The 25,997-nt window shown below is 45.3% G+C and overlaps 1 protein-coding gene across 2 annotated transcripts in view; it reads right to left on the bottom strand.

Moving 5' to 3' along the window:
- ZMYM4 (zinc finger MYM-type containing 4) overlaps window positions 1-21,046 on the bottom strand; it is a 209,673-nt gene extending 188,627 nt beyond the window's left edge. The window contains exon 1 of one of the 2 annotated variants that reach the window (XM_082244488.1): window positions 20,944-21,046. The gene's annotated coding sequence lies outside the window, so the exon portion shown is untranslated. Of the gene's footprint in view, window positions 1-20,751; window positions 20,838-20,943 lie in introns of those variants that run through there. The other variant, XM_082244487.1, reaches the window with a different exon arrangement.
- Between the last annotated feature and the right edge of the window lie 4,951 nt (window positions 21,047-25,997).

Below are 25,997 nucleotides of genomic sequence, written 5' to 3'. Positions count from 1 at the left end.
ATTCGCGCACAGGTATATCTTTTCTCTGTTCCTACGCAGGTCAGTGACCAGATCCGAACCTAGTAGCTCTCCCCCATCTTGTGTCTTTATGCCCCAGGTTGGCACGTTGTCCACTGTAGCATTTGCAGAGCAGTGTAGACTGGCCATAAGAGGGAATACTGTACTTTGACGCAGTTGGTCAGCCTAAACGTATTACAAGAGGTGTGAACTAAATATCCCTGTCTTTCATTGCAAAGTTTGCTGGAAAGGATGTATAGCAGTGCGCAGAGGGTTATCCAGAATTTGTAGTGTTAACCTGTGCTCACACTTTAGCACCTGATAGTATAAATACATATAAAAGACAATGTAGCTCTAATCATCAGCAAAAAAACTCTCAGAATGACTGAACATGAACAGTCCATACAAAGTCCCAATTTGATCAGATGAATGATATTGCCCCTAGAAGAAGTCTGTTACGACGAAACGTACGTCGGGCGGTGCTTGCGGTCACGCTCGCCCACACAGAGGAGACGTGGCGGCCATCTTTTCGGTGGTTCGCTGCAGAACATGCTGGAGAGAATCGTTATTTGATTGACCTGCTCGATTTTACTCTACTTTTGTAAGTGTTTTTAATCCCTTTCTTGATTTTGGTGATAATAAATTTAATGGTCTGCGCTATGATGCTGCCCTGTTTTTTATTCTATACTTACCTGTGACCACTTGCCTAGAGATTGTGAGAAAGGAGGATTACTATCCTGGATCTTTACTGAGTCTGTTTGGCATTTGGGATCTCTGTCATGGTGATCATCTCAATGTGGTAAGGGACAGTGGGAACTGGGTGTTTGGTGGTGGTATCACGGACCTGCAATATCATTCATCTAATCAAATTGGGACTTTGTATGGACTGTTCATGCTCAGTCATTCTGAGAGTTTTTTTGCTGATGATTAGCGCTACATTGTCTTTTATATGTATCTTAGATCTGTTTTTATTCCAGATTCTGTGTGGCGGCTTTTCTAATGATTTTACTATCCTTATATTTTGAAGTTATCATATTGAAGTTTTGAATTTCAGTTAGCGCAGCAATTTATCCTATTAGTATAAATACATGTACAAGCTTTTGGGATTTGAGCACAGGTATATCTTTTCTCATCATATAGCTGGTTATTTGTATTTAGGGATGCAACTAACAATTTTCATAATTGATTAGTTGGCCGATTATTATTTCGATCAATCATCTAATCTAATAATAACCTTAAAAAAAGTGTGGTGTATAATTTAGTTAATATGTAATGTTTTTTTTTTTTTTAACCACTTTACCACTAAGCCTATTTTTGACATTTTTTGTTCACAAGTTAAAACCAGTATTTTTTGCTAGAAAACTACTTAAAACCCCCAAACATTATATATATTTTTTTAGCAAAGACTCTGGAGAATAAAATGTCGGTCATTGCAAAAATTTTTGTCACGCGGTATTTGCGCAGCGGTCTTTAAAACGCCATTTTTTTGGAAAAAATTTGAAAAATCACATTTCACTGCATTTAAAAAATACTAAACAGTAAAGTTAGCCCATTTTTTTTGTATATTGTGAAAGATGATGTCACGCCGAGTAAATAGATACTCAACATGTTACGGTTTAAAATTGCGCACACCCGTGGGATGGCGACAAACTACGGTCAATAGAGATCTCAATCTGCGACGCTTTAAATTTATTTAACGGTTACCAGTTTAGAGCTAGAGTGTAGCTCTTTTTTTTAAATTATTGCCCATACCTATACCCTTTTTTTTTGTGCGCGAGCCAACGGTGACGGGGTGGCTAAATTTTTTTTTTTTTTTCCTATTTTTTTTTTTTACTTTATTACAGTTTTGTAAAAAAAAAAAAAATCTGATCACTTTTATTGCTGTCACAAGCAATGTAAACATCCCTTGTGACACCAATATGTAGTGACAGGTACACTTTATGGAGGGATCGAGGGTCTAAAAGACCCTAGACCCCTCCACTACACTTCCCTGTATGCAAAACGCCGAAAACGGCATTTTTGCATACAGCCGTTTTTTAAATGTGCAGCCTTTTGCAGCACAGTAACCCGGAAGTGACGTCATTGACGCCGCCTACGGGTTATGTCATCGGAGACCCGATCTATGCCGTTTCCGGCATTCGTCGGGACTCCATCCAGCCGGCGGACGTGCCGGATGGGTGCCCCGAGCAAAGCCACGGAAGGCGGCGGGAGGGGGGGGGGGGGGAACGTCCCCTCCCGCCCCTCCCCGGGTAACGATCGAGCGGCTCCCGAGCCGCATCGGTCGTTACCGACGGAAAGCCAACCGTCGGCTTCAAACAACGGTACCGGGATGATGCCTCTAGCTAGAGGCATCATCCCGGTATAACCCCTTAAAGTCAGCAGACGTAGGTCTACGTGGCTAGACGTTAAGTGGTTAAACAAAGGCAATTTATTCCTAAATATCTATATGCAGTGGTAAATATAAATAACCAACTATATGGTTAGTGAGAAAAATCTCTAATCCACTCTGAGAATAACAGACAGAAGAGATATACTCTACATACTATTAGAGGTTCAATCTGGTAAATTTTTTTTGCAGATTTTCAGACAGAACTGTAATATATTAAGTATGACTGACTTCCCTTGTCCTACCTAGGCAGGTGGCTTGATAAAAGCTCTCTGCGCCTGCTGTCACTTACACTGGGGCCATACAAAAACAATGGTCTTCCTTCAAAAAAAACAAAAATTAAATTTTAGGAACATTTGTTTGATTTTCAAATCATTAATGGGGTCAAATCAACTTTAGTTTTCGACCACAGTGACAGGAAGATTTGAAAGAGAAGAATAGAAAACGTATTGGTCAATAGAAAACTTCTTGGTCAAAGGAATTTTCAGACACATGTGGTTTTCGTTGAGAAATTACATTAATTTTAAAACTGAATATTAAAAGCAAGTGAAATTTTCAAAAACGACATTCTTTCATTCAACTAATGTACAAAGATTTTTTGAATGAATATTCTCATCTGAAAATCTATATGCGTATGGCTAGCATAAGGCTCGGTTCCCACCTTTGCAGTTTCCTTTTCATGCTTTTGGCTGTGCATTTTGCACATGCGATTTTGCTGCGTTTTGCAATTTTTAGGCGCTTTTTTTGGGCAATTTGTTGTTAGGCAGATTAAAAAAAAAAAAAAAAACATGTTATACTTACCTGCTCTGTGTAAAGGTTTTGCACAGAGCAACCCTGATTCTCCTCTTCTGGGGTCCCCCACCGACGCTTCTGGCTCCTCCTGCCTTCAGAGTGGCCCAATAGCAAGCTGCAAAGTATAGTATAGAGTGCCCTATAGCAAGGTAAAAAACTTCTGCCTTTAGAACCACTCACTTCCTGCCCAGGACTACATGTCCCATGAGGCATTACTCCTCACACATTCGCAAGGTCTAAGGCGCTTACTGACATCTATGGACGGTGTACTGAGCTGTATGCCTGCTGCACTGCGTCTACTGATATGTAAAACAATGTAATGCATTCTGTATGCAGGCCAACTAATCGGCTGACCAACTAATAGATTATGAAAATAGCTGACAACTATTTTCCTAATCGATTAGTTGTTTCGTCCCTATTTGTATTTACCACTGCATAGAGATATTTAAGAATTGTCTTTTTTTAAAACTTTACATAATAACTAAATTGTACACCCCACTTTTGAGTTTTTGGGTTATCCGATTAATCGAAACAATCGGCCAACAAATCGATTATACAAATAATCGTTAGTTGCACTCCTTAATAGACTGCAATGTAGGGAAATATATAACAAACTGCAGTATCCTGGCAGGTAAATATAAAGAAAGTTTCAACAATACTATAAGTGCCGGTTCACACTAGGGCGACCTGGTCGCCTCACAGGTCGCCTCCCATAGGGAAGCTGCGGACCCGTTCTAATAGGAGCGACACAAGTCGCTCCGACCTAGAAAAAGGGTCCGGAGCTTCTTTGGGGCGGCCCGGAGGCGACCGCCATAGACTTCAATGTTATGAAGTCCATGCCGGCCGCTCCGAGGTCGCGGCGCGCAGCAGTGTGAACCGGCGCTTACTATTGTTTGTAAAATAAAAACAAATAAAAACTATTTTTGTATTAGTACAATGCAGAATAATATGAATTTGAAGGTTGTGATCATGGAACTCCTTAAAGAAACAGCCAAGTACCACTCTTTGGAAACAGTTCTTCAGAAATCAAAGAACTCTGGTATTTGGAAGGTACATACAGTAATTAACAAAGTTCTTGAGAACTGGCTCAACTGCCTTCAAAAGTTTTTTAAGATTAACATCCTGGCAATGAAGCACTGGTAAAAGTTGCCATTTCTGGACTAGAACACTTGCTGCAATACAATGGTTCAGTGAATAGGTTTAGCATTGCCGATTCCCAAACTGCCACTCCATCACATGACCCCCCACACCCCATCCCATGCCAAACTCCATCCCATGCAATGCCCCCCCCCCCCCCCGTCATCCCCAAAGTCATAGGCTAGAATCAGGAAGCCTTTGCCATGTCACATTATCTGTTTACATTCCTTCCCAAAACTGACCATATTTGGTCAAGATCACAATCAATTAAGGGCAGTCCCTTCAAACATCTGGAACAGGGGCAAGGGGAGCAACGCAATATTGTAACGGCAAAAAGTAATCAAGCCAGAAAAGGACTATGCTCTTTGATAAATTATTGCAAATACAAATACATAGAAGGAAATATCAAAAGCATTTTGCATGGCGTGGCAATACAATATTTTTCTATGATGAAGCTAAAGCTATTCAAGTTTTTGCTTCTCAAATGTATCCAGTCTTAAAAATTACTAAACTAAAAACACAAAATGAAACAACCAGAAATTGACTACAGAAAAGGCATCCTACATGTAAAACAACATAACCAGACTATGGCAATAAGCCAAAAACTACCATTTCATGTACCAAGCAGAAAGAATATAATCCATGGCCACCATCAAGGTTCCATTCACAACTGAGCGTATAGTTTTCAGGCGTTTGGAGGCAGGCATTGACATCTAACAAAAATGCTTGGATCTGCCAAAAAAGAAGCTCATGTACTTTGTTGCCTGAAGCAAACAGCCTAAAGCTCAAAATGCTCAGATGTGAACAGGAGCCATTGAAATAAATGGGATTTTTGCTTGTTGGGCGTTTTGAGACTTCAGAGATGAGCGTTTTATGAGCTGAAAAACACTCAGGTGTGAACAGGGCCCAAACTTCCAAGACTCTACAAATGCATAGTTTTCCTATCAATAGCTCATGTAAGTCTGTGCCTAAAATGCATTAAGATTAAAAAAAACCTTCTGACTTTACAACTCCTTTAAATAGTTTTAGGCCTTATGATTAGTTGAAACCCTCAAAACATTATACCGTTTCTGAAAGCAGACACCCTGGAGAATAAAATAGTTGTGTTTTGCTAGTTTTGTACATAGTCCAATTTTTACACATTAAAAAAGTCACTGGAATTAAAGTGGTGGTAACAGCTCACATAAACGCAGTAGAGATGCACCAAAACATATTACTCGAAAATTGTTTTTCGCAACAAAGATGAAAAATCCTCCTACATAAGTTCTACCTGTTCATCTCTAGCTCTCTCTTCTCTACATTCATTCAAACTGCAAAATTTTTCTTTACAAATAAATGTATAAACCCTTCCGCGCTGATGGATATAATCAATTGTGAGAGAAAATTATATATTGCAAAACTGTGAAAATGATCAACTAAAGCCCTCCAAAACAATACATGAAAATATTTTTAACCAAAAATAAATTTAAAATGAAATAAATGTGGAGGTCCTGGGCTGGTGTGGTTACACGTGGTCTGCGGTTTATGGTAGAGAAAAGAACATTCAATTCACGTGCAACGGCTCTGGTGGACATTCCTGCAGTCAGGATGCCAATAGCATTGTGCTGTGTGATAAAACTGCACATTTTAGAGTGGCCTTTTATTGTGGCCAGCCTAAGGCCCCTTTCACACACTCCGTCCGACGGACGGACTCCGTTTTTCTCAGCGGGGGATCGTTCCGCCGATCCCCCGCTGAGCAGGATGTCAGCTGTGTCTCAGCGCTGTGTGCGGAGATACAGCTGTCAGTTCCCCATACATCTCTATGGGGGAATTGGATTGGAACGGACCATAGGTCCGTTCTCATCTGATCCGATCCGCTGGATGGATGGAAAATAGGGTTTCCACCCATCCAGATTTGACGGATCGGATGTCAGCAGACATGTCTCCGCTGACATCCGATGCCCCATAGAGATGCATGGGGGGACCGTTCAGATCCACCAAAAAAACGGACAGGCGGATCTGAACGGTCCGCCTGTGTGAAAGGGGCCTTAGGCACACCTATGTAATATTCATGCTGTCTAATCTGCATCTTGATATGCCATACCTGTGAGATAGATGGATTATCTCAGCAAAGGAGAAGTGCTCACTAATACAGATTTAGGCCCCCTTTCACACCTGTCCGCTCTGTCGGCGGACTCAGTTTTTCTCAGTGGGGATCGATCCGCGGATCGATACGCTCTGTGTGCAGATACGGGGAGATGTCAGATCCCCGCTGTCCTCTATGGGGAAATCGGATGAGAACTGGACCGCCTGTCCATTCTCATCCGATCCGATAGACGGATGGAAAATAGGGTTTCCATCCGTCCAGATTTGACGGACAGAATCGGATTTCAGCAGACATGTCTCCGCTGACATCCGCTGCCCCATAGAGATGCATGGGGCATCCGTGCAGATCTGCCTGAAAAACTGACAAGCGGATCTGAACGGTCCACATGTGTGAAAGGGGCCTTAGACAGATTTGTGAATAATATGTGAGCGAAAAAGGGCCTTTTGTGTACATAGAAAAAGTCTCTTATGGACACACACAGAGTGGGGCTCAGGAGCGAACACGAGTACCCCCATAGAAAACGGCTTGCTAAGGGTGCACTCAGAGAAGGAGGAGCGCCGGCGGGAGACCCGCGTGAGGAGGATTGGGGCTACCTTTTGCATGATTGTTCTTCATTTCAGTCCTTCTGAACATTGGTATACTAATCTCTTTAACTAAACTCTTAACTATTCCATTAAAAAAAGGAGTACTTAGGAGGGGAAACTTAGTTCATGTGTCATGAGAAGACTATGAAGGTAGCTACTGTGAACCTTCTGCTGAAAATGCCACCAGACATGCTGCTCGCACTGATTTCACTACTTTATGAATCAGTGCAAAAATATGCAGATTAGGAAGTCAGTGTAAAGTCAGAAGTCTTCGCCACATGTCTAAAACAAAATGATTGTTTTTTCTGATGAACCGCAGGGACCAGTCTCGCGCTTGTAGGATTAGGCAAGTATAGCTCCGCTAAATTTACTCTACTCTCCCCAAGGGCAAAACAAAAAAAAAAAAAAAAAAATTGCCCAGACTTCAATTTTAAAGGTAAATAAAAATTAACTTTCTCTTTCAAGCTGCAAAGCCGTTGTAAATATTCTGTAAAATTCAACTGCAATGTGGCTACCTGAAAGCATTTTGTACACAGCTGGTGTACAAAACTCCTCTAGAAATGACATTTTTGGTAAAATACTCCCTATGGATTTAATCACTCCTAAAAAGGGATGAAGACACTAAGATTCTTCTCATCAGTACCCTGAAAGTGTACAAGGTGATTTAGTCCTGGTTCACACTGATCCAATGCGGGATTTGCATCAATTCCAGTGCGTTTTCTGCTCCGCTGCGGGTGTCAATGTTAAGGTAACGACACCCCAAACACGGTTTGATTGGCTGAATCGGATTGCATGGGTGTGAACACCCATGCAATCAGATTCCAGTGTGGCGAAAACAAGGTACTTGCACCTTTTTTGTGCAATTTGAGCCATACAAAATGAATGGGCTCAAATCGCACTACAAAGAATATCATGCGATTTGAACAGAAATGTGGTGCGATTCCTGTCCGAATCTCATGCAGAACCCGCACCATTTCAAACCCGAATTTCAGTCCGACTTGGGGGGCGATTTGAAAGACATCTGTGTGGGTTCATGCAAAGATGCCTATTGAAATTGCCCCCAAAGTCGCCAAAAGTAGTGCCGAAGCTACTTTTGGGAATCAGTGCTGCGACACACAAAGTCGGCGTCGCACCGATTCAGGCTGTGCCACTGCCGGCAATAGGCTTTGATTTGGTATGCGATTTGGCATGTCAAATCGCATGTCAAATCGGCCCAATGTGAACGGGGGCTAAAAAGAATTAGTCATTCCCATTCAGATCCAGTGTCCAAAAGGAACAAACAGCTTTTTCTTCAGAGCAGAAATAAGCAGGTCTGCAACAAAGTTTGTTAGAATCCTTCATTCTCCGTTAGAATAAAAAAAAAAAAAGGCAACTGTGTGATGTGCCACACATTCCCTTACCAAGGCACGAAGAGACAGCTTTCAGACAGGTAAAAACACTGCATCAGTGTGAACAAGCCCTTACATAAATAAAAGCTGATCATCGTAAACAACCCACCAATGGTAAATGGTTTGTCTCAACACTAACTGCTACATTTGCAGGAGAGCTTGTTCTGTTAAAACAACAAACTTATTGACCAGATCACCAGGTGAAAACAAAGGAAAGAAAGCCTAAAAAATAAAACAAATACAGCCATCACATCTAAAAGCTGGTAAGCTGCAATATACCGTATATACTCAAATATAAGCCGAATCCCCTAATTTTAGCACAAAAAAAAAAAAAAATGGGAAAAATGATTGACTGGAGTATAAGCCTAGAGTGGGAAATGCAGAAGCTACTGGACCACCACGAGACCCAAAACAGGGACTGCGGGCATGGTGCAGGGGCTGCGGGCATGGGACAGGAGAAGGCAGGGCTGCAGGCATGGGACAGAAGAAGGCAGGGCAGCAGGCATGGGACAGAAGAAGGCAGGGCAGCGGGCATGGGACAGAAGAAGGCAGGGCAGCGGGCATGGGACAGAAGAAGGCAGGGCTGCGGGCATGGGACAGGAGAAGGCAGGGCTGCGGGCATGGGACAGGAGAAGGCAGGGCTGCGGGCATGGGACAGGAGAAGGCAGGGCTGCGGGCATGGGACAGGAGAAGGCAGGGCTGCGGGCATGGGACAGGAGAAGGCAGGGCTGCGGGCATGGGACAGGAGAAGGCAGGGCTGCGGGCATGGGACAGGAGAAGGCAGGGCTGCGGGCATGGGACAGGAGAAGGCAGGGCTGCGGGCATGGGACAGGAGAAGGCAGGGCTGCCGGCATGGGACAGGAGAAGGCAGGGCTGCCGGCATGGGACAGGAGAAGGCAGGGCTGCGGGCATGGGACAGGAGAAGGCAGGGCTGCGGGCATGGGACAGGAGAAGGCAGGGCTGCGGGCATGGGACAGGAGAAGGCAGGGCTGCGGGCATGGGACAGGAGAAGGCAGGGCTGCGGGCATGGGACAGGAGAAGGCAGGGCTGCGGGCATGGGACAGGAGAAGGCAGGGCTGTGGGCATGGGACAGGAGAAGGCAGGGCTGCGGGCATGGGACAGGTGTCCCATGCCCGCAGCACTGCATCTCCTGTAGTATGCCCGTAGCCCCACATAATTGCAAGCAGTGCGGCTGTGAAGGAGTCTCACTTAGCTGTTCCAGAGGTGCCTTAGATTTAAAAATGGTGCCGCGCATGCGCTGGAGCATCTTCTCACGAGATTTGGAATGATGAACTTTCCCAGGATCTGCAGTGAGGCCCAGTAACATCACCAGTGTGTGCAGGGAGCAGGGTATTACTTTTTACATGCATCTTCCAATGTATTAAAGGAATTGTAAAGTCTCCTTAAAAAAAAAACAACACACACCATATGATACTTACCTGCTCTATGCAGTAGGTTTTGCACAGAGTAGCCCAGATTCTCTTCTTCTTGGTTCCCTCTTCGGCTCTCCTGACCCCTCCCTCCTGTTGAGTGCCCCCCACAGCAAGCAGCCTTTTATGGAGGCACCCAAACCGAGTCACAGCTCTGTGTCCATTCAGACACGGAGCCGCTACCCGGCCCCGCCCCCTCTCTCCCCTGACTAGCTGAATGATTTTGATTGACAGCAGCAGGAGCCAATCGTGCTACGCTGCTTTCTCAGCCAATGAGGGGAGTCCCAGACAGCTTAGACACTCCTGCAGCATCGCTGGATAAAGATGGGCTCAGGAAAGTATTGGGGGGGCTGAAGGCGGCTGCAGCACACAGGTTTTTTTTTATCTTAATGCATAGGATGCATTAAGATAAAAAGAAAAATATCTGCATTTACAATCCCTTTAAAGCTTTCATTCAGCAATTGTAATTCCAGTGAGCTGCACCACAAGTGGACCTTGTATTTTAATGTCATGTCTGTTTTGACCTCTGGGAAGTGAACTTTTCCAATAATTTGTAAACACAAATGTGTGCAGAGTGTATTTGCAGGCTGTTGAGTTTTAAAGCTGATCTCCATATTTTCTTGATGTTTAAATAGCTCGTTAGGGATGCACCGATCCGACTTTTTTGGACCCGATACCGGAACCGATCCGGAGCTACACAAAAAGCAAGCGGCTGCAGTACAGAGCAAAGCCGCTGCTTCATTTGTACGGCTCCTCCATTCACAGGCAGAGTGCATCTGATATCACTCCGCCTGTGAGCCGGACCTATACAGGAAGTAGCGGCTCCCATCCCATACTACTACTGCACCTAGTAAGGTATGGCTGAAGAGCAGAGGCGAGACCAAAGGGTAACACCAAACTGATAATGCTCCTTGCCCATGGCAAAACGGAGGAAACGCTGGTGGCCTGCACATATTAGGATGTAAAAGGTAGGTGTCCTTGATGTCGATGGAAGCAAGGAAATACTACCATGTGAATGGACTCCATTCGGAACTTCTGTAGCCGCACAAAGCAGTTTAGCGCCTTGAGGTCCAGAATTGGACCTACCTTGCCTTCCTTCCTGGGAACGGTTTAAATAAAACCCCTGAAAACTTTACGATGGGGAAATCGCAACAATCGCCCCTTGAAGTAACAAGTCTTGCACTGTTCCAAAGAGATCCTAAACGATCTGGGGACAAGTGCAGGTTGAAAGGGAAGAATCTTTCCAGAGGATAAGATCGAAACTAGATCTTGTAGCGAATGACTTTGTGGATCCACTTGTCCTGTATCAGGGAGGTCCACAGATCCGGAAATCAACGAAGATGCCCCCCCCCAGACACGCATGAAGGCGCCCCTTTATGCAGAGGAAACCTTGTCCGCAGGTCTGGCAGAACCTGCTCATGACTTGCCACACCAGGTCTTCTTAGAACTCTTAGAACCCCCAGCTGAGACCCTGAAGGGTTTAGAACCCTTATCTTGAGACCCTGAGGGACAAAAAGGCCGCTTGCAGGGCGAAAAGAAAGACCCCCATCTGCGACACAGCTCCTTACCCTTGAAAGCCTGTGAAAGAAGAGTACTCTTTCCCCCTGTGAGGCCTTTAATGATGTCATCCAAGAAGCTCCAAACAGGCGATCCCTCACAAATGGAAGATGGGATAAAGCCTTCTTAGAAGTTTGGTCCGCAGACCAGCATTTTAGCCAGATAATACGCTGCAGGACCACTGCTGAGACAGACAGTCTAGAAATCAAGGGAGCCACAACCAAAGATGCGTCACGGACAAACTGTAGCCCGTGGACCAACTGATCTACCAGCTCCGCAAAGGCAGGGGGTGGTTGTTCCCCTTCCAGATCCCAGCTTAGAAGTTTTGCCCACTCAGTCATAGCTTGCGACAATAGTAAATACCGGCCTAAGTGCCGAACCAGCCACAGTGAACATGTGGTGGGTCAAGGCCTCAGACCTCCTATCAGCCGGATCTGTAAAGACCGGGAACTCTTCAACCGGATTTACAGTGGCTTTATTCAACCTGGAAACCGGGGAGTCCACTACAGGAAAGGGGAACACCTTCGCTGCCTTGGAGGACCTGCACCAAAGTTTACCCACGCCTCCAATGCTGCCTTAGTCGCATCCTCCATCTTTAGAGTTTCCAGCACTGATACAATCAGCGCATCCACCAGCGCCTTTTCATGCGCGGCTAGAGGAGCAGTGGAATCATACTAACTATCTGAGCATGCAGGATGCGTGGACGCAGATCCAGAAAAGGTAACTCACATCCGCGACGGCTGAATCAGATTCAGGAACTGAGGATACAGAGGAGGCCGGTGAAGGCAGGGGGATGCTTTTTGCCAGCCCATTTTTCCAGGACCAAATCTACCTCGGACACCAGGGACTTCAGGACCACCATCAGTGCAGTCAGTTGTCGGGACCTGGAGGGCCCGGCAGCCTCTGAGAGGGGATCAGGTGATGAAATATGCTCCAGGAACTCCATTAAGAGAGGGGAACCCACACAAAAAAGTGAATTACACTGCAAGGGACACCCCACTATGCTGGTGGCACCACAAGGCCCAGCACAGAGCACTATCGCTGCTACAGAGAGAACCCCACAAAATAAACTCACCACCACCGAACTAACTGCGCACCATGCGGCGATCAGGAAGAGAAATATCCAGGGATCAGCACTAGGTGCCGAGGAGGGGCTCCCACCTCCGATCACCACCCATCCGGCTTCAAAAACATGGCCGCCGCTATTTTAAATGAGAAAGCACAAGAAAATTGCCGCCGAGGCTACACAAACATGGCCGCTGAACTGTAGCATAAAAAGCTACAAGAAAATGGTGGAACCAAGCGGCTTCTGGGAGAGACCCGAGGAGCTCGAAAAATGATCCCAACAGGAAAAGGGGGTCCTGGCAGACGCCCCCACCAGGCCCAGCCCCCACCCAAAGTTCTGTCTATGGCAGTACGCTCCCCACCCACCCCCATCTCCAGCTCAACACCCCAGACCAACCTAAAAAAGTATGTCCACCCCATGGTGGGCGACCAAGGTCTGAAGAAGACCGCAGAGAGAGGGGGGCGCTGTCTGCAAAGGAGGTGAGCCAGGGGGTCCAACCAACCCAGGGAGGGGCCCACATCCCCCCGTAAAACCTTCCAAGGACAGAGGTTGGACAGCTACTTACCACACCAGGAACAGGATGGGCACCACTCTGGACAGACCACCGCTCCATCGTAATGTGGATGCTGTTGGCCAGGATGAACGCTGCAACTCAGGCCGAAGCCAGGTCGTATGCACGAGACATTTAACTCGCAGGCCAGCCCCCGTCCAGTGGGATTATGTCGCCACTGACCTAGCGCAGAGCTGCAGTCTGTACAGGTTCGCTGGCCAGACTGGGGGGACCCTATAGATTTAGATTATCTAGTCCGTCGCCCAGTTCAGCAATTGATTGTAGATTCTGATCAGGAACTAAATAAAGAGGAAAAAAGTCCATTCTAAAAAGAAAAAAAAAAAAAAGGTCCTGACTAGGCAGAAAAAAAAACTGAGAACCTATGGCAGAGAGTGGGAGTATACCCCCTGCGCCTGTCCCATGGGCATAGTCAATTTATTTTCTGCCTCGTGTCCTACTCCTGTAGGGGGCAGTATAACCCACATAGTCAAGAGGATGAGGAGCTGTGTTCGTCAATGATTGAAAGAGAAACATGGATATCATCTTTAAAGTGACCATACTCTTTTTTCAAACATATGAAAAATCTAACCAGTACATTTTATTATGCAAACAAAATCTGACAAACGTTGCTAGAAGGTACTTCAGAATTTTGATTGCTTTTAAAGCAGAACTTCACCTGTTTTGACAAGTTCCCTCTGCTCCAACCCTACACAAATACCAGAGTTTTTTTCTGCAAACTGCTCGGGGCGGGGCCGCCTCTCAATGCAGGTCATTCTCCTAGATGGATGACATGCACAGTGCTCGCTGGGCCTCCTGGGATATGCACACGTCACAAGGACACAAACCATGGAAAGTTTGACGCGTTTCATACTACCAACGTGCTTCTTCAAAACCAGTCTTGGTCCAACTGTCCTAAGAATTACACTTCTCACCTGGAGCAGCGAATTGGCCTCTCTGTTTTTCCTCTTTGCGAGTGAGGACCCGCCAGCTGAGTATGGAAGAGCAGGTGAGCATTGCAATGACGTTACAAGCAAGATGGCAGCGTGGGACCCAGCGGTGTCAGCAGGACAACACTGGATCCAGTAGCTAGGTGAGTATCCGAACTGTGCTTACAACACCACAAGGTAAGCAGGATCAGAGAGAAAAAAAAAAGGGGGGGGTGGGTGTTAAGCTTGAGGTTCTCTTTACCCCTTTGAGCCTAGGCCTTTTTCTGACATATGTTGCTTACAAGTTCAAATCAGTATTTTTTGCAAGAAAATTACTTAGCACTCCAAATATATATATTAGCAGAGACCCTAGAGAATAAAACGTGATCGCTGCGATATTTTATTTCACGTGATATTTGCGCAGCGGTTTTTCAAATGCAATTTTTTGGGAAGAATTACACTTTTATAAATACAGTAGAGCTGCACGATTAATCGTATGAAAATCGCGATCTCGATTCACCCCCCCTGACGATCTAAACCTGACATATTCTCGATTCTTTGCATAGCTGAGGGAGCAGAGAAAACAGCTGTGGAAAACTCCCAGTAACTATAAACAAAATGATTACATTGTATCTTTCCTCCTGCAAACACCTATCAGCATTAAGGCTCCCAGTAAATATAAACAAAATGATTACATTGTATCTTTTCCTTCCCTCTGCCAGGGAGAAAGGAAGTTTAACCTCTTAAAGACTGGACCTTTCTCTGACACTTGTTGCTTGCAAGTTAAAATCATTTTTTTTTGCTAGAAAGGTACTTAGAACCCCCAAACATTTTATATATTTTTTTAGCAGAGACCCTACAGAATAAAATGGCGATTGTTGTAATATTTTATGTCACACTGTATTTGCGCAGCAGTCTTTCAAACGCAATTAATAAACTTTAATGAATAAAAAAAAAAATGTAACAGTAAAGTTATCCCAGTTTTTTTTTGTTACACAGAGAATCGTGAGAGAATCGTGATCTTTATTCCAAGCTAAAAAATCGTGATTCTCATTTTGGCCAGAATCGTGCAGCTCTAAAATACAGTATATTAAAAAAGTAAAATATGCCCAATTTTTGTATATAATGTAAAAGTTGATGTTACGCTGAGTAAATGGATACCCAACATCTCAAGCTTTAAAATTGCGCACACTTGTGGAATGGCGACATACTACGGTACTTAAAAATCTCCATAGGCGACGCTTTAAAAATTTTTACCGGTTACCTTTTTAGTTAAAGGAGGTCTTGTGCTAGAAATATTGCTCTCGCGCCAACGATCACGACAATACCTCACACGTGGTTTGAACACAGTTTACATATGCGTATGCTCCTGCGCGCAAGCACGGAGGTATCGGGCGCTTTAAACTTTTTTTTTTCTTTACACTATACATTTAAAAAAATTCATGATCACTTTTATTGCTGTCACAAGGAACGTAAACATCCTTTGTGGCAGTAATAGGCAGTGACCGGTACTCTGGGGGTCTAAAAGACACCAAACCCATCCTCTGCACTGTAAACAATTTAAAATGCCAAGTTTGGCTTTTTTAAATACTGTCTTTTTTTTACAATGGCGCCTTTAGGGCTCCAGTACCCGGAAGCTATACCTAGGGCTGGGCGATATGGCTGAAATCTGTATCACGATATCAGTGTTTCATAGCGGTCGATATCGATAATTATTGATATTTTTTATTACCCATTTAAAATAAGGACCCTAGGGTGAGAATGCAGGGCGGCGGGCATGGTACAGGAGAATGCAGGGCGACTGGCATGGTGCAGGAGAATGCAGGGCGACTGGCATGGTGCAGGAGAATGCAGGGCGACTGGCATGGTGCAGGAGAATGCAGGGCGACTGGCATGGTGCAGGAGAATGCAGGGCGACTGGCATGGTGCAGGAGAATGCAGGGCACTGGCATGGTGCAGGAGAATGCAGGGCACTGGCATGGTGCAGGAGAATGCAGGGCACTGGCATGGTGCAGGAGAATGCAGGGCACTGGCATGGTACAAGAGGATCCGGGGTTGTGGGCATACTACAGGAGATGCAGTGCTGTGGGCATGGTACAGGTAGACCATGCCCGCAGCACTGCATCCCTTGTAGTGTGCCCGCAGCCCTGCATAATGGCAGGTAGTGAAGCTGTTTCACTTACCTGTTCCAAAGGTGCCTTCATTTTAAAAATGGCGCCGCCACGTCATTGCGCACGCGCCGCCACCGCTCGTGTAATTTCGGCTATTCCCGGCCTCTCCCGAGCGGCGGCGCGTGCGCGGTGACATGTATGCGACGGGCGGCGCCATTTTTAAAGCTTAAACCCGTCGGAGCGGACTTTTCGTTTTATCGTTCAAATTCTTTTATTGCTATCGATCACGTGACTATCGCGATACATATCGGTATCGTTTTATCGCCCAGCCCTAGCTCTACCATGACATCGTTTCCAGGTTTTTACATCCGAAATCCGATCAGGGTTTAATCCAGCTTGTTCGGGTCTTCGGCCAGCCCGGCGGACATTCCCTCCCGCTCCTTGACAACTGGGCAGCTGCTGAGCCGCATCTGTTATTACAAGAAAGCTGTTGGCTCTGAACCTCAAACAAGAGCCACATACTCTATTAAAAATGTTTTTGAGATAAATTTTCCATCCTGTTTCAAAAACTGTTGTCACAATTGTCAACTTACAATGAGAAAATCTAACAAATATTTCAAAAATGAGAATTTTGGAAAATGCTTCTTCATGCTTGCCAGAAGGACCCAAAATATAGTGAACTACACTAAACAAACTGCATGTAAAGCACAACATTGATTTCTATGAGAGAACAATAAAGTTAAATCTCTTCTGAGCGAGTTTGGCCTTTAAAAAGGTACACAACCATCTACTGTTAGGCTCCATGTACACGGGACGCTGGAAATGCCCGTTTAGGAGCAGTTGGGCGTTTTTTTCAGAAGCCCCTGAACCCATCTACATTTTATCTTATCTGTCCATGTACACCAGGTCGTTTACAGTCATTTGCAGGCAGTTGCGTTCAGGGTCTGTTTTTAGAACGCAATTATTTGCGTTCGAACGTGTGTTTCCCGGCGTTTCAAACGCAAAAACGCGTCCGAACGCGTCTAAACGTGATGACCCGCGTTTAGCGTTCGCGTTTTTCCATTTTAAAGGGGAATAATTTTTTTGACCTCTAGGAACGCTTCTAAACGCAAACGCCCGCAAACGCTGCTAAACGCCCGCTAAACGCGGGTACAAACGCGACTGAACGGACGTTTCAAACGTCCTAAAAATTCCAGCATTCAAAGGGACTTTTAACAACGTCCCGTGTACATGGAGCCTTAACATCATGGTATCGTGTGGCCGTTCCTTTAAAGTCCTGTGCCAAGAATAGTGTCTCCCGCATGCATGCACGGAAGGGACGTCATCATGGCGCGGCCAATCAGACGGCCGGAGGTCATGAACCTGGAAGGTGTAGGTGGAAACATGTAAACGGTGACAGTGCGTCATTGGAGGGCTTCATTTGAAAGGTGTCAGATAATGTGCTAGTTTCCGATGCATACTAACATGTTATAATTTTACCTTGCAGGTTTCAAAGAAAAAACCATGGCAGTTTACTACTGCTTTAAAGTGATAAGGGAAAACATTTAGTAAATAACAAACATGTCTATATTAACCTGCTCTGTGTAATGGAATTGCACAGAGCGCCCCGAACTTCCACTTCTTTAGTCACCCGCGGGCACTCCTGGCCCCTTTTCTCTGTCCAGTGCCCCCCATGGGAGTAGGTGGGGGGGGGGGGGGGAGTGAGGTAAGGGGTCAATGCTGATGCCTAAACATTTTTTTACCTTAATGCAGGGAACACATTAAGCCAAAAAATGTTTAGACTTTAGAACCACTTTAATGCAGCCCATACATTGGTCTTTTTTTGTTCAATTAGTGGGAAGGATTCCCCCATCCACACATTAGAACCCCTTTAAGGCAGTCCATACATTATAGTCTTTTTATATTTTTTTTTTACCGTTCAGTCAGTGGAAAGGATTCCCCCGTCCACACAATAACACCACTTTAAAGCGGAGCTCCAGTCTATAAAAAAAAATAAATTAAAAGTCAGCAGCGACAAATACTGTCGCTGCTGACTTTTATTATAAGGACACTTACCTGTCCAGGGATCCCACAATGTCCGCACCCTAAGCCGTTTCGTCAATTGGCGTCTGGTGCAGGCGCGGACATTGTAAGTAAGGTAAACTGGCATTGAAGCCTTTAAGCTTATCAGCTGGTTACCTACTGCAAATGCATGTGTCGTGCTGCGCTTTCTCGAAAGGACCCGTCGTCTTCTGGGACACATACACAGGTCCCAGAAAGCAGCAGGGGGAAAGGAAGATAGGCCAGACATGTAGATGGATGATCTTATCCGAAAGTGGGAGCTGGTACCTGTCAAAACCAGGCACCCCCCCAAAAGTGCCAAATGTGGCAGTGGAGGGTGCCAACAAGCGGAGCATTCCTTTTATGGCGGAGCTCTGCTTTAAAGCAACCCATACATTCGTCTTTTTTTTTTTTTTTCTTCAGTGGGAAGTATTCCCCTGTCTAAACATTATAACCACTTTAAGGCAGCCCAGACATTAGTCTTTTTTTTTTGTTCAATCAGTGGGAAGGATTCCCCCATCCACACTAAGTCCCAGTTCACACTTGTGCGATGCGGGAACCCTCGTCTACTCTCTACCCTCATCTCAATCTACTGCGGGTTCCCGCATTGCATTCCCAGCATAAGCAGTTGACACTGCCATATGCAAATCGCTGGGGGTGTCAATTCAAAGTTAACCACACCCAAGATCAGTTCACATATCGCAGTGCGATCTCACATTTGGACATGAATTAAATCGCATAGGTGTGAACCACCATGCGATCCGATTCTGTTGCGGACCCAAAAAAAGTGTCCTGTGCGTGTTTGTGCCGAATCAGATGCAAATTCAGCCATACTATCTGTATGGCTGGATTTGCATCGCACAGACATTGCATGTGATTTTCAGATACAGTACATACAGTTTTTTGGTGCAAAGCACCCGTGACCTGCGCTCAGAGTGGTGTAAACTTTAGTCCACCTTATTGAGGTATTAAGAGCCTCTGAGGAAGAGGCTAGGCCTCGAAACACGTTAGCCTTCAAGAATCTAAGGGACTACTCATCCTCAGATACCTTTACTGAGGACTGCGTTCCTTTTGTGACATGCTTTTAACAAGAACTCGTTTGTAAGTATTTGTAAGTATTTTTAATCCTTATTTTTTAAATAAACCATCCAAATGATAATGCACTAGGCCGGTGCGCCCTTGTGTTTGTTGTTACATGTGATTATCAGAGCAGTGCGCTCCGAATCACATGCGATGTCTGCCATCGCAGACGTGTGAACCAAGACCCAGTGTGTGGGTGGGTGAATGCTTCTCGCTGAATTATTTTCTGACTTCCCTGCCGTCAGAATACACTAATCAGTGCTGCCAACTATAACCTTCAGCACTGATCAGTCAGGAAAAAACATGACATGATGGCTGTACAAAAGTTGATTGGTAGATCAACTGCTGTACTTGCAGCCTGCCCATTTATGGATTGAAATTCAGCCGCTGCTTGCTGAACTTTACGCCAATGCGCTACGGTTGGGTGCGGTGCAATTAATGCACGCTCCCATTGACGTCTATTAGATCATGCATTTTCTTAACACGCATCAAGGATGCAGCATGCGGTACTTTGACACGATTTTAAAAAAAAATGCGCGGTCTAAGTGCCGGTTCACATTTGTACGATGCGGGAATGCTGCGAATATACAGCGTGTTCCCGCAACGCGTCCGCACCCCTGGCAGTTCACACTGCCATATGCGATACACTGGGGGTGTCAATTAAAAGTTAACACCCCCAGATCAGATCGTATATCGCAGTGCGATCTGAAAGTTTGCACAAAATCGGATCGAACTAGTATGAACCACTATGCGATCCGATTCTGCTGCAGACCAAAAAAGGGTCCTGTGCATCTTTTAGTGCGAATTCAGCCATACAAACTGTTTGACTGAATTTGCACCGCACAGAGATCGCATGTAATTTTAGGAGCAGTGCGCTCCGAATTACAGGTGATCTCTGTGATCGCACAAATGTGAACCGGCACTAAAATAAGTCAATGGGAGCGTACCCAAAACCGCATGCACTGGTGCCAACCCAAGCTAGGACTGGGGTAGCTTTGCATAGCAACCAATCAGCTTCTAGCTTTCATTCTCAAAGCGTAACTGAGCAAGTTGAAGCTAGATGTGGATTGGTTACCATCCCCAAGTTTCAAAGTTGCCCAGGGAGGGATGGAGGGGATCAGGAGAGAGGAGAGCAGATGATTGGTTTTATTGTTTTGTTTCTTCAGCACGTGTTACCTAAGTGATCGTTGTATGCAGCCGGCTGGCATACTTTACACAGACAAGCAATGTGGGTAAACACAATGGGTGACCTTTCGGTAAGCTACCGCCATAGTATGACAATAGACACACACACAGCCTCCTATATAGATCTAAAACCCTTATTAGACTAGATGTGGATGCGCACGCCGCCCGTGCACAAAATCCAGCGTCCCCCCTCCAGTCATACAGAGGCCCCGTGTAGAACAATACATGCGGTCCTATGTGAGACAGTGCGCGCCTCCCGCACTAGTCCCCCAGGACAGAGGTACAGGGAGCTGAGGGGGGGCATAGTATACGGCCACAGACAGAAATACAGGGTCACCCCACACACACCATGTATAAAACAAACCGGCTTCCGCCGTTTTATCAGGTAATTCATCCCCACAAACCCAGCAACCCCTCCCACAGCACGTTCCCTTACCCCCCGGCCAACCCGGGCTCTGTATCCCGCCGTTCCGCCATGTCGGCCCCGGACCCGTCCAACTGCAACACTCCGCAGGGGGGGTGAGAGAGGGGTGGGTCGAGGCACAACCAAAAACCCACAGAGGGGGCTTTGTAGAACGTACCAATACATTTGCTAGCACCGTACTCAAAAAGGAAAAGTCGAAGTTACCCGTCTACTTTGTCCACCTAGGCAACGCAGAAGAGTTAGCGGCACTTCGTGGTTAAGGCACTACTGATCAAACATCTTTACAACTGCAGGAGAAAACTCCCCATTCCATTGTGTGAATTAGTTCAATCCGTAAAGCGGGAGAAAGGCGCAAGCGCAGCACAGCAGGGCGGGAAAAGTGCAAACACGCAGGCGTGGGGAGGAGGGCTCTGCGCCTGCGCAGTTCAAGAAAAAGGGCTAGCAGCAATGCACTCTTAAAGAGGTAGCAGCACATGACTGCTGCTTCCATTTTGTTTCTTATCTCAAGGCAGGTTTTTTGGTCATTCAAAATACCGGCTCTGGGAAAACGAGAACAAAGCCTGAGAGAAGGCATGCATTGAGAAAAATCACATCTGATGTGCAAATGCAAACACATTGCATCTAGTTGAAGACTATTGGCATTGCTGGTTCAAATTTCAGAATTTAAAAGAAGCTTCTAAAAATCTAATCTGCTTGGTCAGTAGAACAGTGCAATAGTTAAGGTGTGCAAAGTGCAGTGTTGGGTTAACAATAGTCTAATACAAATATTATGGTAAAATGAAACCTAACATGCACTATGGGATATTTGCATACCATGGCTGTTCTTGGTATTGCATTACTGAGTATGCCCATAGAACTTGTGCTTATATGATACCACACAACACCGAAACGTACAGAATCACACATACCATGTTGGCACAATGGTAAATATTTTAAATTGGGAAAAAGAAAAAAAATGATTGCAGAAACCCCGTCACCACCCCATGACTAACAAGATAATCACACAAACTAAAGATACAAAGCCCCCCCCTTATATTGATTTGCTCCCCTTCCATCAGTGTGCCTCCCCAAAGCTCCCCCATGTCCAAACTGTGGCCCTCCAGCTGTTCAGGAACTACAATTCCCATCATGCCTAGTTATGTCTGTGAATGTCAGAGATTTACAATGCCTCATGGGAATTGTAGTTCCTGAAAAGCTGGAGGGCCATAGTTTGGACACCCCTAAGTTAAAAGCTAAAATAGCTCAGTTGCAGAAGCGTTAGACAATTTCTTAAAGCGGAGTTCCACCCACATTTTCTACTTAACGGATTTCAGTAGTGATATGGTTTTTAAAAATTAATTGGGCTATAATTTTTTTTTTTGATCACTTACCTTATTTTAGAGGATTGTTTGTCCTACTTCCTCCTTCTTTGGCCGCGGTCCCAGACGTCACTTCCTGTTTCGCAGTGCATCCTGGGAGATGTGTGTCATCAATCCCAGGAGGCAATGGGCATGGCCGGCCCCTCCTCTCATTGCCGACCGCAATCTACAGTGCATGGGCGAGATTGCGATCGGCATTCTGGGTAGCCAGCTTGCACAGAAATCAGGAAGAGGGGACACAGCGGCTTCAGACGCCCACATCGGAGATGGCCGTGCTCTGCAGTCATTTTAAAGGTAAGAAATTATCTACAATCAAATACTGTACTGTAATCTGAGAATAGTGTTACTGTTATTGGGGATATGTTAGTATTAAAGGGGTATTTTTTTTTTTTTTAAAAAGTATTTTCGGCCGGAAATCCGCTTTAAGGTCCCTGGTTCAATCCCAGGTTTCGACAGCTACACATGCTCCTTTGCAGTGGGGTTGTCACTTTTTCTGCAGGCCAAACCTGAACACTTTAGCAGCGCACAGCAAATTTTTTTCATTTTAGAATACACTATAGCAGGAGTGTCCAAACTTTTTTTTAAAGAGGGCCAGATTTGATGAGAGAAACATGCGTGAGGGCCGACCATTTTTCCTGACATTCTTTGGACCATTCAAATTAAATGCAAATTAACTATTTTATGCAAAGTTTCTTGCAAACGGCATACTTTTCATTTCGTCACATGGATGACAAATCTAAACAGGTGTTAAATCACTCTGCCTTTCATATCAGAAGGCCAGATGAAAAAAAATCCAAGAAGCTGAACTATATGTCAGGAACATTGTAAAGTACATGATATATTATTGGTAATAAAGGTTGTCTGTCAACTTTTAAGTTAAAAAAATATGAACAGGAACATAACCCCAAGTATACATGTTGTGTCCAAATAGATTTATAACTGATTTAGACCAACTGACATTAACTATTTATTATTATTATTTCAGGTACTTATATAGCGCTGTCAGTTTACACAGCACTTTATATATACATTACACATTCACATCAGTCCCTGCCCTCAACAAGCGTACAATCTAAGGTCCCTAACTCACATTCATACATACACAGTAGGGCCAATTTTATACAGGATCCAATTAACCTACCAGAATGTCTTTGGAGTGTGGGAGGAAACCGGAGGACCCGGAGGAAACCCACGCAGGCATAGGGATAACATGCAAACTCCAGGCAGGGTCGTGGTTGGGATTCGAACCACCGACCCTCTTGCTGCTAGGTGAAAGTGCTAACTACTACACCACAGTCACAAGGGTTAACCACATATAAGCGCTATATGAACCCACCAATGATGATTAATGATGGCAGCAATAATAATCATGAATGAGGCCAATGTAGTAAATATAACTGTATCACCCTCCTAGTTAGGTGCTAGGTAAAAGCATTGTTTGATCCATCTGCTTCTCAGTGGAGCCTGATCAGTAGTTTTGCTGTTATATGTGTCCATGTGTGATTCACTTGGTCTGAGGGAGTGTCCCCACTGTATCCAATAGGGGAGCATGTTGGACAGTGGAGGAAACATGGCCAGTGACACACAAGCTTTTGTGGCTGTCCCAGTGGGAGGGTACAACAGTGGTGCATCCTGGGATAGGTCATAAAAGCCAGGGGCACATGTCACAGGGCGTCTTTGGGAGGGAAGCCAGGTCACAGGAGGAGGGTGACAGCTGTCTCTCCTCCTGTCAGCAAGGAAGGTGGTTACAGGCAGTCGGTCTAGTGGACAGAGTGTGTGATGCTGAGCCAGAAGGTCCAGGATACTGGCGAGTGGAGCTGAAGGCAGAGCAACCCAGGGAAAAACAGTGTCTGTGAGTACTGGGAAGCATTCCAGGGGTCTGCCCAGGAAGGGGACCACTCCAGTGGGGAGTTAGTGGACAAGGGGTTAGCATGCACAGGAAGTGAGAAAGGGGGTGCCAAGTCAGGACCCTGAAGATAAATTCAGTCAGGAACATATCTTCTACTTCACTTCAGTGGCAAGGTGAAGCAGCGGCCTTGCCGCACTCATTACAGTTAGTGTCCTCAGAGATTGTGCATAGATCAAGTTGGAGTATCCCACTCATCCCTTCTCCCATCCAAGTTCTAAAATAAAACACAAAAACCAAATCCCTTGGACTGTTCATTGTCTGAGCCAAGTCTTAAAGTGATAAGTTTTACAGACTGTTGCTATGGATATAACAGGTGAATCCACACTCAGCAACTCCCTAGGGGGCAGTGCTACAGAACATTGAGAACTTTTATTTAAAGTCAGTTCCATGTACAGTATCTCACAAAAGTGAGTACACCCCTCACATTTTTGAAAATATTTTTTATATCTTTTCATGTGACAACAGTGAAGAAATTACACTTTGCTACAATGTAAAGTAGTGAATGTACAGTTGCTCTACATAAAGATGGCCTAGACTATAAAAAGATTGCCAAGACCCCTGAAACTGAGCTGCAGCATGGTGGCCAAGACCATACAGTGGTTTAACAGGACATGTTTCACTCAGAACAGGCCTCGCCATGGTTGACCATAGGTGTTGAGTGCACATGCTCAGCGTCATATCCAGAGGTTGTCTTTGGGAAATAGACGTATGATTTCTGCCAGCATTGCTGCAGAGGTTGAAGGAGTGGAGGGTCAGCCTGTCAGTGCTTAGACCATACGCCGCACACTGCATCAAATTGGTCTGCATGGCTGTCATCCCGAAAGAAGCCTCTTCTAAAGATGATGCACAAGAAAGCCCGCAAACAGTTTGCTAAAAACAAGCAGACAAAGGACATCGATTACTGGAACCATGTCCTGTGGTCTGATGAGACCAAGATAAACTGATTTGGTTCAGATGGTGTCAAGCGTGTGTGGCGACAACCAGGTGAGGAGTACAAAGACAAGTGCGTCTTGCCTACAGCTAAGCATGGTGGTGGGAGTGTCATGGTCTGGGGCTGCATGAGTGCTGCCGGCACTGGGGAGCTACAGTTCATTGAGGGAACCATGAATGCCAACATGTACTGTGACATACTGAAGCAGAGTATGATCCCCTCCCTTCAGAGACTGGTCCACACTCCACAGGGCAGTATTCCAACATGATAATGACCCCAAGCACACCTCCACGACGACCACTGTCTTGCTAAAGAAGCTGAGGGTAAAGGTTATTGACTGGCCAAGCATGTCTCCAGACCTAAACCCTATTGAGCATCTGTGGGGCATCCTCAAAATGAAAGGTGGAGGAGCGCAAGGTCTCTAACATCCACCAGCTCCCTGATGTTGTCATGGAGGAGTGGAAGAGGAATCCAGTGGAAACCTGTGAAGCTCTGATGAACTCCATGCCCAAGAGGGTTAAGGCAGTGCTGCAAAATAATGGTGGCCATACAAAATATTGACACTTTGGGCCCAATTTGGACATTTTAACTTAGAGGTGTACTCACTTTTGTTGCCAGCGTTTTTAGACATTAAAGGCTGTGTGTTGAGTTATTTTGAGGAGACAGCAAATTTACACAGTTATACAAGCTGTACACTCGAAATGAAAAGATATAATAAAATATTTACAAAAATGTGAGGGGTGTACTCACTTTTGTGAGATACTGTATGTATAAAACAGCAGTAAGCCCTGTACAATGACCCCCAGCTGGATCTGCAATGGTGAAGCCAAAATAAGGTGTTAAAAACTCACAGCTTGGTGACCATCCAGTGTGTGTGTGAAGGGAAAAAAACAGTCATGCAGCAGTGTGGACAGTTGTGCCTTGCTCGGGCTGTGAGGAGATGATAACGGAATGCCTCAATCCTGGACAGGGAAGGGTGGAAAAGGATCATACAATGCCCGGTATAGGAGGCAAGGAGTATCGCTGTCTGTGGCGGATCCGATCACCCACAATGAGTGCC

Source organism: Pelophylax lessonae (assembly GCF_965119305.1).
Source record: "Pelophylax lessonae genome assembly, chromosome: 2".
NCBI lineage: Eukaryota > Metazoa > Chordata > Amphibia > Anura > Ranidae > Pelophylax > Pelophylax lessonae.
Note: the sequence above shows the minus strand (reverse complement) of the source record. Positions and strands in the feature narration are given on the sequence as shown.